Source organism: Macrobrachium rosenbergii, chromosome 6, assembly GCF_040412425.1.
Source record: "Macrobrachium rosenbergii isolate ZJJX-2024 chromosome 6, ASM4041242v1, whole genome shotgun sequence".
NCBI classification, from domain to species: Eukaryota; Metazoa; Arthropoda; class Malacostraca; order Decapoda; family Palaemonidae; genus Macrobrachium; species Macrobrachium rosenbergii.
The window spans coordinates 65,384,972-65,402,034 of record NC_089746.1 but is presented as its reverse complement, the minus strand read 5'-3'; the positions used below and the strand labels follow the sequence as shown (position 1 = coordinate 65,402,034).

Here is a 17,063-nt window from a genome sequence, read left to right as displayed (position 1 = left end):
TTTAAGAGAAACAACGGTGAAACAACAAGAAAAATCCCCAGAGTAAAACAACAACAAAAACCCCAGTCGATATTTTTGCAGTACTTAAATAAAAAAAAACAAGAGCCATCATAAGTTACTTAATTTAAGAGAAACAACGGCGAAACAACAAGAAAAATCCCCAGAGTAAAACAACAACAAAAACCCCAGTCGATATTTTTGTAGTACTTAAATAAAAAAACAAGAGCCATCATAAGTTACTTAATTTAAGAGAAACAACGGTGAAACAACAAGAAAAATCCCCAGAGTAAAACAACAAAAACACCCAGTCGATATTTTTGTAGTACTTGAATAAAAAAACAAGAGGCATCATAAGTTACTTAATTTAAGAGAAACAACGGTGAAACAACAAGAAAAATCCCCAGAGTAAAACAACAACAAAAATCCCGGGTCGATATTTTTGTAGTACTTCAAAGAAAATAATTAAACGCACCATCACAATGCCACGACAATAAAATACCTACCAATACATTCGACCGCACACAGCTGCCATTTAACGAAGTGGAAATCGCCCCCGTAACCCCGCCCCCCTCCATCCCCAATACAAAAATGTATAAAAATGTATCAAAATAAAAACTACGCCAGAGGAGATTATCCAGTCAAGCGTGACAGCAAGACTAATATTTAATATATCTATCAATTTATTTTTTCAACGGTCACTGAGAGGAGGAGAATCATCGGAGAGAGAGAGAGAGAGAGAGAGAGAGAGAGAGAGAGAGAGAGAGAGAGAGAGAGAGAGAGAGAAATAACAACTATCATAATTTTTTCCTATGGATTATTGTCAGAATCAAGTTTTTTCTTTTTTTCACCATACTACTAGAGAGAGAGAGAGAGAGAGAGAGAGAGAGAGAGAGAGAGAGAGAGAGAGAGAGAGATACGACCCCCTCTCTCTACAGGTCTAACCTATCTTAACTAGTCTGTCAAGTGTCAATTAAAGGCTTCGCCTATATATCACCAGTACCTGGAAATTGGGAGGGAAACTTCCAATCAAGAACTCTGAGGGGTTGGTTCTCTAATGACGCCAGGTGAGAGAGAGAGAGAGAGAGAGAGAGAGAGAGAGAGAGAGAGAGAGAGAGAGAGAGAGAGAGAGAGAGAGAGAGAGAGAGAGACTAACCTATTCATCGATATGATAATTCAATACTCAGCTATTTTTCAAGTTAAAAATGACAGTTGCAATAACAGTAACGAGAGAGAGAGAGAGAGAGAGAGAGAGAGAGAGAGAGAGAGAGAGAGAGAGAGAGAGAGAGAGAGAGAGAGAGACTAACCTATTCATCTATGTGACAATTCAATGCTACTCACAGTCATTTTCTAAATTAAACATTCCTTTTGCAGTACCGGTAGAGAGAGAGAGAGAGAGAGAGAGAGAGAGAGAGAGAGAGAGAGAGAGACTAACTTATTCCTGTACGTGATAATTCAATACTCAGTTATTTTATGAGATAAAAATTACTGTTGCAATACCTTGTAACGGGAGGAGAGAGAGAGAGAGAGAGAGAGAGAGAGAGAGAGAGAGAGAGAGAGAGAGAGAGAGAGAGAGACCGTTACAAATGTTCAGATGAAGAAATCAAAATAGGAAATTGCGTCACAGCTATTGGGTAAAAATAAGATTTGCCAGCGGATATCCGGTGCTGGTCGTTTTTCTTTAGTCGTTCTCTACTGCACCTCTTTTGGAAGTTACTCAGCTTCTCTATCTTTGTTTCTTTATTTTTTTCTTTCTATTCACCTTTTATCTCCTTCCCCTTTACTGCTTGGGTGTGTACTGTCTTCATGTATATCATCTATGTATACACATGCTGTAAATACATACCTATGTATATAATCGATTGATACATTTGATGTAAAATAAAATCCTTTGTACTTCAGTAACATTTAAACTTAGAAACAAAATGATATATATGTATGTCTATAAAATATATAAACATATGCACAAATGTATTTATATATATAAATATATATAACATATATATATATATATATACATACATACATACATACATATATATATATATATATATATATATATATATATATATATATATATATATATATATATATATATATATATATATATATATATATCTTTCAGTACACCAATATTTCATCGTCCAAGAAAATACCAAGGCTGTAGCAGATGTCCCCAGCGCAGGTGCACGGTAGCAAGCAGCAACGCAGGTGTTCAGTGACCGCGCAGAGGTGCACCTGCACGTGTATGTATACTTCATTAAACACATTTTTTTACTGATGTTTATTTACACACGTTTCAAAGTGACCTAAAATCGAACTGTAAAACGACACACTAACCCAGTTTCAAGAATTCACTGCGGACACCGTTAAGTTTTATATGTTTTTTTTTCTTCTTTGTGATAAATATGGAAGGTTAAAATTTGGATAACTGATCTTTCTTAACATTATGGACACGTAAGAGGCGAGCTCGTTTCAAACGTAAGCGTGTTTTGGTTCGACACCACGACATTTGAATAAGTTGTTCGTGTTTGTGGTTAAGTATACAGTATATATTTTGTTTTGGTTTTGATTCTTCTTTATTATTTTGCAAGACGAGGGGGAATTATCATCACCCCCTGACCCGAGGCAAGACGAACAGGAGAGGGGAAATGGGTAAGGGCAAGGAAAAGGGGTAATGGGTAAGGGGCAAAGGGGGGAAACGGACAACACACACACACAAGACGCACCCGAACCGATAGGTGTAAAGAAAGGTACTGCCACCGATACAGCGGCGCCCGAAAGACGATGAGGAGTGAGGGAGGACGGAAGAGGGAGGCGGTGGAGGATCCCTCCGCCACCACCGCCGCCACCACCACCACCGCTCACACACAGCCACCCGGCTCCCACCCCCACCCCCATCCTCCACCACCACCATACAAACTGAAGCGCGCAACCCCCTTCCCTTGCCCCGCCCACTTGCGATTTACACCAATCATCGCCTTCCGTGGGCGTGTCCTGCTGTACCAAATAGGGAGTGGTAAAAAAAAAAGAAACATATATAAACAACAGCAATAAACAAGGTTATCCAGTCTGCTACTTTTGATAAGGAGGGATATATGTTACGTATTTTTAGACCCATACGCTTGCTATCTCGCTTCCAGGCCTATGCAATGGGACACGAGAAGAAGAATAATAAGCCTATTTCACGGAGTCGTTTCAATTATCGTAATGCGAGGCAGGTATAATATTTCGCGTAAATGTAATTTTCTTTCCATTAGGATAATGGAGAGTTAGATATGTTCCAGTAGATATAAAGATACCTGGAGTTTTGTTCATACGAAAGTTATACAGTTCTTGAGTTATTTTTCACTGTCGTCTGAAAATGGCTTGGAACTATGGAATATATTTCTTTTAAGTTATGAAGATTAATCTTTATTTTTCTTTTTTTGTTTTTGTTTATGAAGATTTTTCAAGTAGTTCACATTTTTCTATTTTTATATAGTTTTCCGTTGGTTAAGCTTTCTTTTATTGTTTATATATATATATATATATATATATATATATATGTATATGTATATATATATACACATATATATATAAATTATATACATATGTATGTATGTATGTAGACAAACATAAATAAGACAGTATCTTACATGTCCACTAAAAACATCTATGGAGAAGATATAATAATGTCTTTATTTTATATTAATTAACAAAGAAATAATGCTTTAATTCCAGTTTGTAATAAAAGAAACAATGGTTTAATTTTATTTTTTTGTCAAAGGAATAATGTCTAAAACCTAAATCCTTTACTTCTTAAGACTTGAGTGAAAGTAAAATTAATTTCTTGCATATAAAATGCATTAGAAAAATTAAGCATTCCGATACTTCTCTTTCCTTTACATTATAACTTCACATAACTGAAGAGGAATGGGGTAGACAGGGGTCGCGGTTGATCTAGCAAACCACTGATGACGGGACAGGTAACGACACCAAAACAAATTCGAGAACCACTGCCACAGGAGCACTTGAAACTCTTATATATAAAATGATTATCATCAACCCTGACCTCTCCCATACGGCCAGACTTGACACTTGCGATCGAGACACGATAAAGAGGGCTGCCAATCATTTTAAAGTTTGCATATCTGTGCCGTGTTAGATTATATATTCCTGGTCTCCAGTGAACTAGTTTTGTCTCGAGTGAATTGTTTTTATTATTATTTTTTTTTTGGGGTGGGTTAATTGTCCGTCTGTTGAAAGGGGTGAAACATTGTTGAAACAGCAATGGCCTACTGAGAGAGAGAGAGAGAGAGAGAGAGAGAGAGAGAGAGAGAGAGAGAGAGAGAGAGAGAGAGAGAGAGAGAGAGAGAGAGAGAGCTTGCTGATATGTTTCTCAGCAAGATTCTTACAAAGAGAGAGAGAGAGAGAGAGAGAGAGAGAGAGAGAGAGAGAGAGAGAGAGATTACTGAGATGCTTCTCAGCAAGATTCTTGAGAGATAGAGAGAGAGAGAGAGTGCTTCTCAACAAGATTCTTGAGAGAGAGAGAGAGAGAGAGAGAGAGAGAGAGAGAGAGAGAGAGAGAGAGAGAGAGAAAGTAGGTATCTCCAAGAAGGCTCTGCTTCGCTTATGGTAAAATAGTCAATCTTGCATGCAGTTCCCGTAAATCTTCCAACGGCACCCTTAGATGTTCTACGAAGTATATATCTTCAGTATCCAAATCAACCATACTCAAGACTCCATCGCTTTCTCGCTGAATCAGCACTAATCGGCAAGGAGCAACGGCATTTCTCCCAGAATCCTGCTTTCTTCGAAAACACACACACATACAAACACATACTAATTTAAGGCCAAGGTTCGCCTTCTGGACAAGTTCCAAAACTTGCGACCTGCAATGGGTGCTTTGGTCAATCTATAGAGACATTGGAGAGAGAGAGAGAGAGAGAGAGAGAGAGAGAGAGAGAGAGAGAGAGAGAGAGGGGGGAAGGGTGTGTATAAAAGTAATTTCATGACTGCTACTTTGAAATTCCAGCCTTTAGGAAAGCTTGCTGCCATAAGATTTTGACCTGGAAGTTTCACACGAAAGTTTCAGAAGGGTCATGAAAAGTTTCAAATGTCTATGAAAGTTTCACATGAAAGCTTCAGAAGGTCTATGAAAGTTTCAGGAGGAAGGTTTAAAAGAAGGCCCCTAAAAGTTTCAGAAGGAGGGTTTAAAAGAAGGCTCATGAAAGTTTCAGGAGGAGGGTTTAAAAGAAGGCTCATGGAAGTTTCAAAAGGAAGGTTTAAGAAGGACCATGAACGTTTCAAATTTAAGAAGGACCAGGAAAGTTTCAAATTTAAGAAGGACCAGGAAAGTTTCAAATTTAAGAAGGACCAGGAAAGTTTCAAATTTAAGAAGGACCAGGAAAGTTTCAAATTTAAGAAGGACCAGGAAAGTTTCAAATTTAAGAAGGACCAGGAAAGTCTCGGAAGGAAGGAAGGTGGGCCTTTTCTTATAGACAGCTTAGGCAAGGTTGCAATGCACTGATGACTGGACATCTCTCAACCTTGACTGACGTGGTACCCTCCTTGTGAGGTCACATCCTGGTGGCACTTTTAGTTTTAAAAAGTAAGGTACTTCTGACACTTTTATTTTTATACATTAAGGTACTTAATTTATCCTTAGGCCTCCATCGGCCAGCACCCAAAATAAACTTTCCACTCTCTCTCTCTCTCTCTCTCTCTCTCTCTCTCTCTCTCTCTCTCTCTCTCTCTCTCTCTCTCTCTCTCTCTCTCATGGATTAAGCAATCTCTTAGTGTACCATTACGCCTTCAATTCGACCCAAAATGAGTTGAAAGGGTTGATTCTCTCTCTCTCTCTCTCTCTCTCTCTCTCTCTCTCTCTCTCTCTCTCTCTCTCTCTCTCTCATTTTGAGGGTTGATTCTGATGTCTAGTAACAAAAAGTCACTGTGTGAAGGCGCTAGATCGTAGTAGTGTCTTCAGAAAAGAGATGTTTACAGACTGATAACAAAAATTGTTACCAAGCAAGAAATTACTTGTGGAGTCATTGCACCAAAGTTAATCATGCAAATATATATATAAAAAAAATCTTTTGTTATCGTATTTACGTACCTGTATACAATCTGTAACACAATATATATAAATATACATAATATATATAATAATGTATGTATATATATATATATATATATATATATATATATATATATATATATATATATATATATATGTTTGTGTGTGGGTGTGTGTGTGTGTGTGTACACAGTAGTACCAGCCATGCACTGTTTACTAAAAGATAAACCTCAGTTCAGATAAGCAGCAACAAAATAAGGAAAAAAAAAAAATTCCTTTTAGTGGCGTAAGGAGATTTTTAGGCAGACCATTCATACTCAATTCGACTTGATGAATAAGCAGGTAAGTCCCTTCAATATATCGTAGAGTAATTTTCATCCCTTTTGACAAATAAAATCAAGTTCAATTATCAGATACAAGCAAATCACAAAATACAAGAAAATAAAATAAATATATAAATCAATCAATAAATAAATATGTAATAAGCCAAAGCATCAAGATTACTCAGGGGATAAGTATTTCATTTTTGAAAGCATCCTTAAAAATTAATAGGGGAAAACTAAACGTACAACAAAACGAACAGAAAAGGGAGAGAGAGAGAGAGAGAGAGAGAGAGAGAGAGAGAGAGAGAGAGAGAGAGAGAGAGAGAGAGAGAGAGAGAGAGAGACTATAAGCGTGCCGTCTATAATGCGTGTGGCTCGGTATTTACTTCCCATAATGGAATGTAATCACACGTGAGCTACATAGATAAATAGAGATAGATAAGATAGATAGATAAAGAGATAAATAGACAGACAGATAGATAGATAGACAGATAGACAGATAATGAAAATAGACAGATAGATAAATAGATAGACAGTCATACAGATGGATAAAGAAAGTGGACAAATAGATAGACAGTTAGGCATAAAGAAAATAGACAGATATATAGATAAATAGAAAGGCAGTCATATAGACAGATAAAGAAAACAGACACACAGATATATAGATACAGACAGGCATAATAGACAGATAAAGAAAATAGACAGTTAGATAGACAGAGACAGGATACATGTGGATACATAGATAGATAAGATATAGAGATAGGACAAGATAGACAGATAGATAGATAAGGGTACGAAATAGACACATAGATGGACACAGATAACGAATACATAGATAGCTAAGACACAGACAGATAGAAATACGAAACAGACAGATAAGATAGATAGATAGATAGATACAAAATAGATAGATAGAAACATATAGACATATAGATAAGATAGGTAGACAAACAAATACAGAATTAGACAGATGAATGGACAACAAACTACAACAAACAAACAAACAAACAAAGAACGAAATCGGCAGAAGAAAGTGAGCGAGGAGGGGGAAGAAAGGCCAAGCGGTGTATGGGTGACCAGCCATTCAAAAAACTTACTATATACCAAAAGAAGAGGAATTTGGGGGACTCGTTTCAAACTTACAATCTGAAACACAAGAAAGAAAAACGTGCCGGTGAGTATTTTTTCAAAAACGAAAATAACAAAATAAAATGACTTAAAAACTTATAATAATAATAATAATAATAATAATAATAATAATAATAATAATAATAATAATAATTTTTGCAAAGTGACCAACGTCTAAAAATAAATAAGTAAAAATAAGTAAATTTTATTTTACCTATATTTACTAATGATTACATCTAATAAACAATGATCTATGAACTATATACACTATGTTTACTCTATATACTCTATTTTTTCAGAACAGACTATAAATATACACATGCAAATAAATGTACTAAGTTTATCATTCAATACATAACGAAAAGTTGTTGGACATCACAGTATACATAAGCAACATTAAATATACATATGTACATCTATATATATATATATGTATACATATAATTATATATATTGACGCAAAAGAGCAAATAAAAATTGGAATATCTTTCCCATTTAAGTTACAGCATTCAAAAACAAACTACATACGACGAAAATAAATTATTATACAGAATATATATATATTATATATAAATATATATATATATATATATATATATATATATATATATATATATATATTATATATATACAAATATATACATTATATAATATATATATATAATGGTTTTAAATCCTGACCAGTTTCGTCTCTATTATTACGCCATTTTCAGAGGATGATATATATATATATATATATATATATATATATATATATATATATATATATATATATATATATATATAATTAATTTTTACAAAACAAACAATTAATTCAAACAACATTCATAATCTACAATTATGAAAAAAATGTAATAAAATTCCTCTCCAATTTCCACGGAATTTCAAAGTTAAACTTGGAAGTTGTTTTTCCTAATCTTGTATTATCATTCCGATTCGACGGTCGAAAAGAAAAAGCGGAAAAAACTTAATAAAAAAAAACAATTTCCTCTCTCTCTCTGATGAGGATACCATACAAGGAAAGACATCATGTTTCTTGTCTCATTTCCTGAAGAAGTTTTTATTTTTATTTTTTAGCAGACTGAGGTCTTACTATCTGTAATTTTCAGTCGACTCAAGTTTTATTATTTTTAGTTTCTTTTAGCCGACTAAAGTTTTACTATTTTTATTTTTTTAGTCGACTAAAGTTTTATTATTTTTATTTTTTTTGGTCGACTGAAGTTTTACTATTTTTATTTTTTTAGTCGACTAAAGTTTTATCTTTATTTTTTAGTCGACTAAAAATAAAGTTAAAACGTTATCTTTATTTTTTGTAGTCGACTAAAGTTTATTTATCTTTTTTTTTTTTTTTTGCCTAGTCGGCTAACATTTTTTCCCCATATTTTTTTAGTCGACTCAAGTTTATTTACCTTTGTTTTTTTTTAGTCGACTAAAATTTTTTTCATAATTTTTTTTAGTCAACTCAAGTTTATTTATCATTATTGTTTTTAGTCGGCTAAAACTTTTCCGTATTTTTTTTTTGTCGACTAAAATTTTTTTTCATATTTTTTTAGTCGACTTTTTTTTTTTTTTTTTTTTTTTGTCAACTACAGCTCAATGTTGTGAAGATGTTCAGAAGACATCTTCTAAAGATGTCAAAATCGGATCGCTAAGGCTTATCTCCTTTCCAACTGACCATCATATGAAGGCCCGATGGTCAAATACTCTGTTCCGGTAGAGGGATATTTCCATGGGCCTCTCTCTCTCTCTCTCTCTCTCTCTCTCTCTCTCTCTCTCTCTCTCTCTCTCTCTCTCTCTCTCTTAGAAGGAAATATTTCACAAATTCGTTACCTTAGAAATAAGACTTCGTTACAGAGAGAGAGAGAGAGAGAGAGAGAGAGAGAGAGAGAGAGAGAGAGAGAGAGAGAGAGAGAGAGAGAGAGAGAGACTCACTCACTCACTCTCTCTTAGAAGGAAATATTAAGGAAATATTTCACAAATTCGTTACCTTGGAAATACGGCTTCGTTACAGAGAGAGAGAGAGAGAGGTTTCAGAATTAACTAGACAGAGAGAGAGAGATTTCAGAACTGGCTAGAGAGAGAGAGAGAGAGAGAGAGAGAGAGAGAGAGAGAGAGAGAGATTTTAGGAATTGACCCGAGTGAAAGAGAGAATTACTGAATTAGCGACAGGGAGAGAGAGAGAGAGAGAGAGAGAGAGAGAGAGAGAGAGAGAGAGAGAGAGAGAGAGAGAGAGAGAGACATTTCAGAATTAGCTAGAACGAGTCTTTGTGTACTAGGAGCAAAAAATTATATCTTTCCCGAGAGCATAAAACTTCCCCCTGCCTCGTTCACTCTAATGAGGACAATAGCAGACAGAAAAATTGAGAGACAATAAAGACAGGGAATCTTTTACCTCCCCTTCTTTAGAATCTGCAATGAGAGAGAGAGAGAGACAGAGAGATTCTGAGATGAGATGCGACGAGGAACAGATTCCAAGGCAATACATGCGTATTCTCTGTCTTTAAAACACGTGGAGGGGAGGGGGGGATGACCTAGATAGGATACGGCAACGCCAATTGGCCGACAGGATTTTTTTTTTTTTTGGAAACATTCTTTTGAAAAACTTTCATTAAAAATTATATTCATAGAGAAAGCGGCGAGACATATACAGTCTACTTGACCAGAATAATAATAATAATAATAATAATAATAATAATAATAATAATAATAATAATAATAATAATAATAATACCCTTTATTGCAGCTCAGGGCCATATAAATGGAATATACAAATAGGTAAGTAAACAATAAATATACATACATACATACAAACATACACACACTATATATATATATATGTCTATATATATATATATATATATATATATATATATATATATATATATATATATATATATATATACTGTATATATCTATATATATATGTATACTGTATATATCTATATATATGTGTATATATATACACACATATATATAAGTGTGTGTATTTTATGAATGACAGGAATAAGAAAACTCAAATAAACTTGTAAAAAAAAAAAAAAAAAAGTCGGTATCAGCAATACCACTGTGGTTTGAAACGGAAGCCGAATACAATATTGGTTCGAACAAGATCACGTCGGAAATCTTTTCTCTCTAGAATATGAAATCTACCTGAAAGCTTGAGGACTTCATAGCATTCTCAGGATCTAAACTTGAAACCTGGTGAATGACTCAAAATTTCAGGACATTACCAATCAAGTAAAAAATGCGCCGAAGTTTCTTCGGCGTAATCGAGTTTTCTGTGCAGCCGCTACAGCGTATAATCAAGGCCACCGAAAACAGATCTATCTTTAGGTGATCTCGGTATAATGCTGTATGAGCTGCGGCCCATGAAACTTTAACCACGGCCCGGTGGTGGCCTGGCTTATATTGTTGCCAGACGCACGATTATGGCTAACTTTAACCTTAAATAAAACAAAAACTATTGAGGCTAGAGGGCTGCACTTGGATGGGTGGAGGGTGGATGATCAGTATACCAATTTACAGCCCTCTAGCCTTAGTAGTTTTTAAGATCTGAGGGCCGATAGAAAAAGTGCGGACAGAATGAAGTGCGGACGGACAGACAAAGCCGGCACAATAGTTTTAGTAACTTTCATTTATCTAGTAACTTTATCAATAACAATTTCTATAGTAACTTTACATATAGTATATAATCTATCAATTATGTGAATAAATTTTAAGTCTTGAGATATACCATGGAAGAAGTTTTTGGACTCTCTCTCTCTCTCTCTCTCTCTCTCTCTCTCTCTCTCTCTCTCTCTCTCTCTCTCTCTATATATATATATATATATATATATATATATATATATATATGTGTTTGTGTGTGTGTGTGTGTGTGTGTGTGTGTGTTATATTTATATATATACACCTATTAAATCTGTTACTTGAAAACTCTACACATGAAAGAGAGAGAGAGAGAGAGAGAGAGAGAGAGAGAGAGAGAGAGAGAGAGAGAGAGAGAGAGAGAGAGAGAGAGAGAGAGAGAGAGAGAATTATTTCTTTTGCACATAACACTTCGACAAATATCTGTCCAGATATATCACTCTCAAGAGAGAGAGAGAGAGAGAGAGAGAGAGAGAGAGAGAGAGAGAGAGAGAGAGAGAGAGAGAGAGAGAGAGAAATTACTTCTTTTGCACGTCACACTTCGACAAATATCTTGCCAGATACATGAACATGAATCTCAAAGAGAGAGAGAGAGAGAGAGAGAGAGAGAGAGAGAGAGAGAGAGAGAGAGAGAGAGAGAGAGCACTAAACTTCCCCCATGGGCCCTTTCACCTCAGAACTTCTCTATCTATCGATTGTAGGTCGAGACTTTCCGATACCTGGCTCCCTTTTTGGAAAACTTCTTCCCAAGAACTTGGTGACCTCTTCTGCTCCAAGTCCATTCTCGGGAATTCCGGGAATCCCAGGAACGCTCCAACTGTTCCTGTACCCCAAAACAATGTTGGACTTGCTCCACGGGCCAACAGACAATGCCAATCATAATTATATCTTAGGATTTTTTGACGAATCGATTGATTAGACTAACTTGATTTAAGGATTTAGAAATGTCAGGCAAAATGACTTTATAATAAACATGATTCTGGCATTATTATTATTATTATTATTATTATTATTATTATTATTATTATTATTATTAATCCCTGTCTTGATACAGGAGAACAATGTTAATGAAAGTACATCATAAAATGCTAAAACAATACAATATCTGTAAGCAAGTGGGCAGCTACAGTAAGAAAACCATCTATAATCCCTCGTCTTGATACAGGAGAATAATGCATACAGAATGAAGATTCAGTATAAAATGCTTAAAAGTACAAAAAATGCAGATCACGGGGAAATCTTGTAAGATACAGGACAGATACAGGTAAGAGAACCAACTGTAATCCCTCTCTTGATACAGGAGAACAATGTATAATGAAAGTACAGTATACAGTGCTTAAAAAATACAAAAAATCAGTAGATTACAGGGAAATCTGTAAGAAGTTTGACAGATGCATTCAAGAGAACCAATTACAAAAAGTACAAAAATCCGTTAAATTACAGGGAAATCTGTAAGAAGCTTGACAGATACATTCAAGAGAACCCGTTACAAAAAATACAAAAATCCAGTAGATTACAGGGAGACCCAATTACAATCCCTCGTCTTGTTACAGAACAGTAAGATACAGTATACAGCGCTTACAGATAAAAAAATACAGTATATTACAGAGATATCTGAAAGCTAACAAATCCATGGAGGATACATGTTATGGAAGACACGCAAAATAACATTAATGAAACGATACAGGCTATCTATGAATTATGTAACGAGTTGAATTATTCAAGCGACCTACCCTTCGCCATTGTAAGCTCGACCACGCGCATTACGAATGAGAACGGAATAACAAAGGCCAGATGCAATGCGAATACTGTTATGGGGGTTACTGTGTACTTGGTACCTCGGTGATACAATAAGATTGCGGAAGAATTAGCAATGTGGAATGCTGGTGGTTTCACTGAAGGAATCGAAGTCTTGTTTATTGAAAAGATTTTTACGACAGAAACATGGATTATTCAATAAATTATAAAAAAACACATAATTTGGGCACCTCTCACAAACAAGTATTCAATAAATTACAAAAACATTTTGGGCCCTCTCACAAACATGAATTATTCAATAAATTATAAAAAAAACATAATTTGGGACCCTCTCACAAACAAGAATCACTCAGTTACAAAAACTAACATTTCGGGGCCTCTCACAAACATGAATTATTCAATAAATTATAAAAACAAACATCTTGGGCCCTCTCACAAACACTAATTATTCAGTGAAATTTAAAAACATAATCTGGGCCCCTCTCACAATCAAGAATTATTCAATAAAGTATATAAAAAAATAACTTGAGCCCCCTCACAAACAAGAATTTAAAAAAATATATAAAAGCAAACATAATTTGGGCCCTTTTGCCAAAAAGTGGGCCAACAGAAAGGGTCTCCCAAAGTAAACACGATTAGACAGACGTATGGTTAAGTGGATGGATTGATAAATGTTTGTGGGTGCATTAGCAAGATCACATACACGTGTGTGTGTCTGCATGTACACACACGCGCACACATACACACATTACATAAATATACATGACTGAATGCATATCCCGAAGCCTTAAAAGTAATACACAGTCAAACAAAAAAATCTGTTTTTGATGAGAAACTGAAAAAAATTCTATATTTAAATAACTGAAAAATCTTCACCTATAGCTCTCGGCTTCACGTACTGTTTAGGGATTTTGAAAAACCAATATATCAATAAAAAAAAACACGAGGACAATAAGTACCATCTGTCATCCTCTACAGAGTGAAAGGATAAATGATTTTTTTCAAGAAAGAATGTAAAAAATCTCTTGAAAACTACAATAACTATATACCATCTTCATCTCTATTTCTGAGATTAAGGGACTGTGAAAGAAATTTGATAAACTAGTATACCAATAAAAAAACATGAAGACAGTAGGTACCATCTCTCATTTCCTGATCAGCCATCACAATATGCATCTCATCATGAAACGTCTGCTATTTTTATGGAGACGAAAAAGGCTACAAAATAAGCAATTGAATTTTAATGTTGTCTACCGGATGGACGCCCTAATGTTATTTTCTGGTTAGACCTTAGGGTATCAGATATCAAATTTGAAAGGGGGGTTGAGGGAAGGGGGAAGGGAGAGGTTAGAACTCGTCTCCTTGAGATGGTATAGCCTATCACGTATACATATACAATACATACATACATACATATACATATACATACACGTAACCAGATCCACAGATTAAAACCACACAAAAGAAAGTTTAAAATGGTCTCTCTCTCTCTCTCTCTCTCTCTCTCTCTCTCTCTCTCTCTCTCTCTCTCTGATGACATGGTAGTATCATATTCGATTTTGAAGACCTTCCAAGTTCTGGGAAATTAATTTTGATCAACTGAGCTTCGGGGATAATAGTTACGTCATATGATATGCCGTATCAATATATATAAAAGTTTTTGTTATTACAGAACATTTAGGGCGGGGGATGCCAAGATATATATTTAAATTAATACGTATATATATAAATATAAATATGTATACTGTATATATATATATATATATATATATATATATATATATATATATATATATATATATATATATATATCGACTACTTTCCAGAACTTGAACGGTTCTCCTTACCATCATCAATAATAATAATAATAATAATAATAATAATAATAATAATAATAATAATAATAATAATAAGAAGAAGAAGAAGAAGAAGAAGAAGAAGAAGAAGAAGAAGAAGAAGAAGAAGAAGAAGAAGAATAACACTAAGGAGGATAGGAATAGGAAGGAGAATTTCAATATTTTCAAAATATTTATAAAAGAAAACAATCACTAATATGTCACACAAAGAACACGTCAAAAAACTGACAAAAAAAAAAAAAACAAGTAAAACATAAGCCGAAGTTTCCTCGGCGCAATCGAGTTTTCTGTACAGCCGCTACCGCTAATAATCAAGGTCACCGAAAATACAGTTGATCTATCTTTCGATGGTCTCAGTATAACGCTGTATGAGCCGCTGCCCATGAAACTTTAACCACGTCCCGGTAATGGCCTATCCTATTTCGCTGCCAGACGCACGATTATGACTAACTTTAATCTTAAATAAAATGAAAACTACTGAGGCTAGACGGCTGCAATTTGGTATGTTTGATGACTGGAGGGTGGATGGTCAACATACCAATTTGCAGCCTTCTAGCCTCGGTAGTTTTTAAGATCTGAGGGCGGACAGAAAAAGTGCGGACGGACAGACACAGCCGGTACAACAGTTTTCTTTTACGGAACTAATAAACCATTATAACTGCACGAGAAAACAAGCGCACTGCAAAATTTAAGATTGTTACTACCTAATAACATATTATTTTTATTACCTATATTAGAATTTCTAACCACACATAGTAATACATGCTACTATAATATATATATATATATATATATATATATATATATATATATATATATATATATATATATATATATATATATTTATATATATACACAGTATATATATATATATATATATATATATATATATATATAAATATATATATATATATATATAAATATATATATATATATAAATATATATATATATATATATATATATATATATATATATATATATATATATATATATATATATACACTATGGGCTTCCGGCTACAGAGATATTAATTAATATTCCGAGCTGAAATACAAAAAGGAGATATAAGTTCTGGCTAATTGCTATACTAATGTTTAATAGTGACTAGGTTCTATTTTACTCACGTCAAACACGTTTTCAAAACCACGAATAAAATCAGTCAATATTCACGATTGCTTGCACAGGCTAATATATACATACATATATATATATATATATATATATATATATATATATATATATATATATATATATATATAATGTATATATATATTATATATATAAATATATATCTATATATACATTCAAATATATGTATATATATATGTATAATATATATATATATATACATACATATATGTCCACATTTGTATATACACACAAGACAATTTCCTATACATCTACAAACCCCAGACATTAGAAAAAACACCATCACTATATCTGAACTTTCTAAAAAGAAAAAAAAAAACACACCTTAAACTTGAAAACTTCCTTAGCTCATCACAAAGATCGCTTGTCCCATTTCTATCAAATCGAACTCAAGTTTTTAGTTACTTAATAATATAACGTTTTCATACACAGGAAGGAAAAATGGATTAGTAAGTCTGTCTCTCTCTTTCTCTCTCTCTTCATTACGGCACAGCCAGATACGAGAACTATGAATAATCACGTGGCTTTTCTCAAAGATAGGGCTCTCTCTCTCTCTCTCTCTCTCTCTCTCTCTCTCTCTCTCTCTCTCTCTCTCTCTCTGCATAAATCTGAGCCAGCTTTAAGAACGATAAATAATAGTTTGACTTTTTCACCAAGGATGGCTTTCTCTCTCTCTCTCTCTCTCTCTCTCTCTCTCTCTCTCTCTCTCTCTCTCTCTCTCTCTCACAGCCAGCTTTGTTCAAGAACAATAAATAACGTGACTCTCTCTCTCTCTCTCTCTCTCTCTCTCTCTCTCTCTCTCTCTCTCTCTCTCTCTCTCTCTCTCATACGATGCTACGGAGGAAGATATCTACACACAAGTAAAAAAAAAAATTCATCTTATACCAAATAAAACAGAAAAAACTACTCACATGAGTTAGAAAAATACCCATTTAATCTCATAAAAACTAATCCCGCACACGTGTAAAAATATACCCATTTCATCTCACACTCAAAAGAAAAATAGTCACATATGTTAATAAAAAGTACCCGTTTCATCTCATATACAAATAAAATATTCCCACATAAATGTAAATTAAAATACCCATTTTATCTCGTACCGACAAAAATACTCCCACATGTGTATAAAAATACTTATTGCATCTTATGAA

General features: G+C 34.0%; 1 protein-coding gene across 6 annotated transcripts in view; it reads right to left on the bottom strand.

Annotated features, from left to right (window-relative positions):
• The window catches only part of LOC136839669 (adenosylhomocysteinase-like 1), a 296,235-nt gene that overhangs the window by 117,122 nt on the left and 162,050 nt on the right, over positions 1-17,063 (bottom strand). The gene's annotated exons all lie outside the window — the stretch shown is intronic.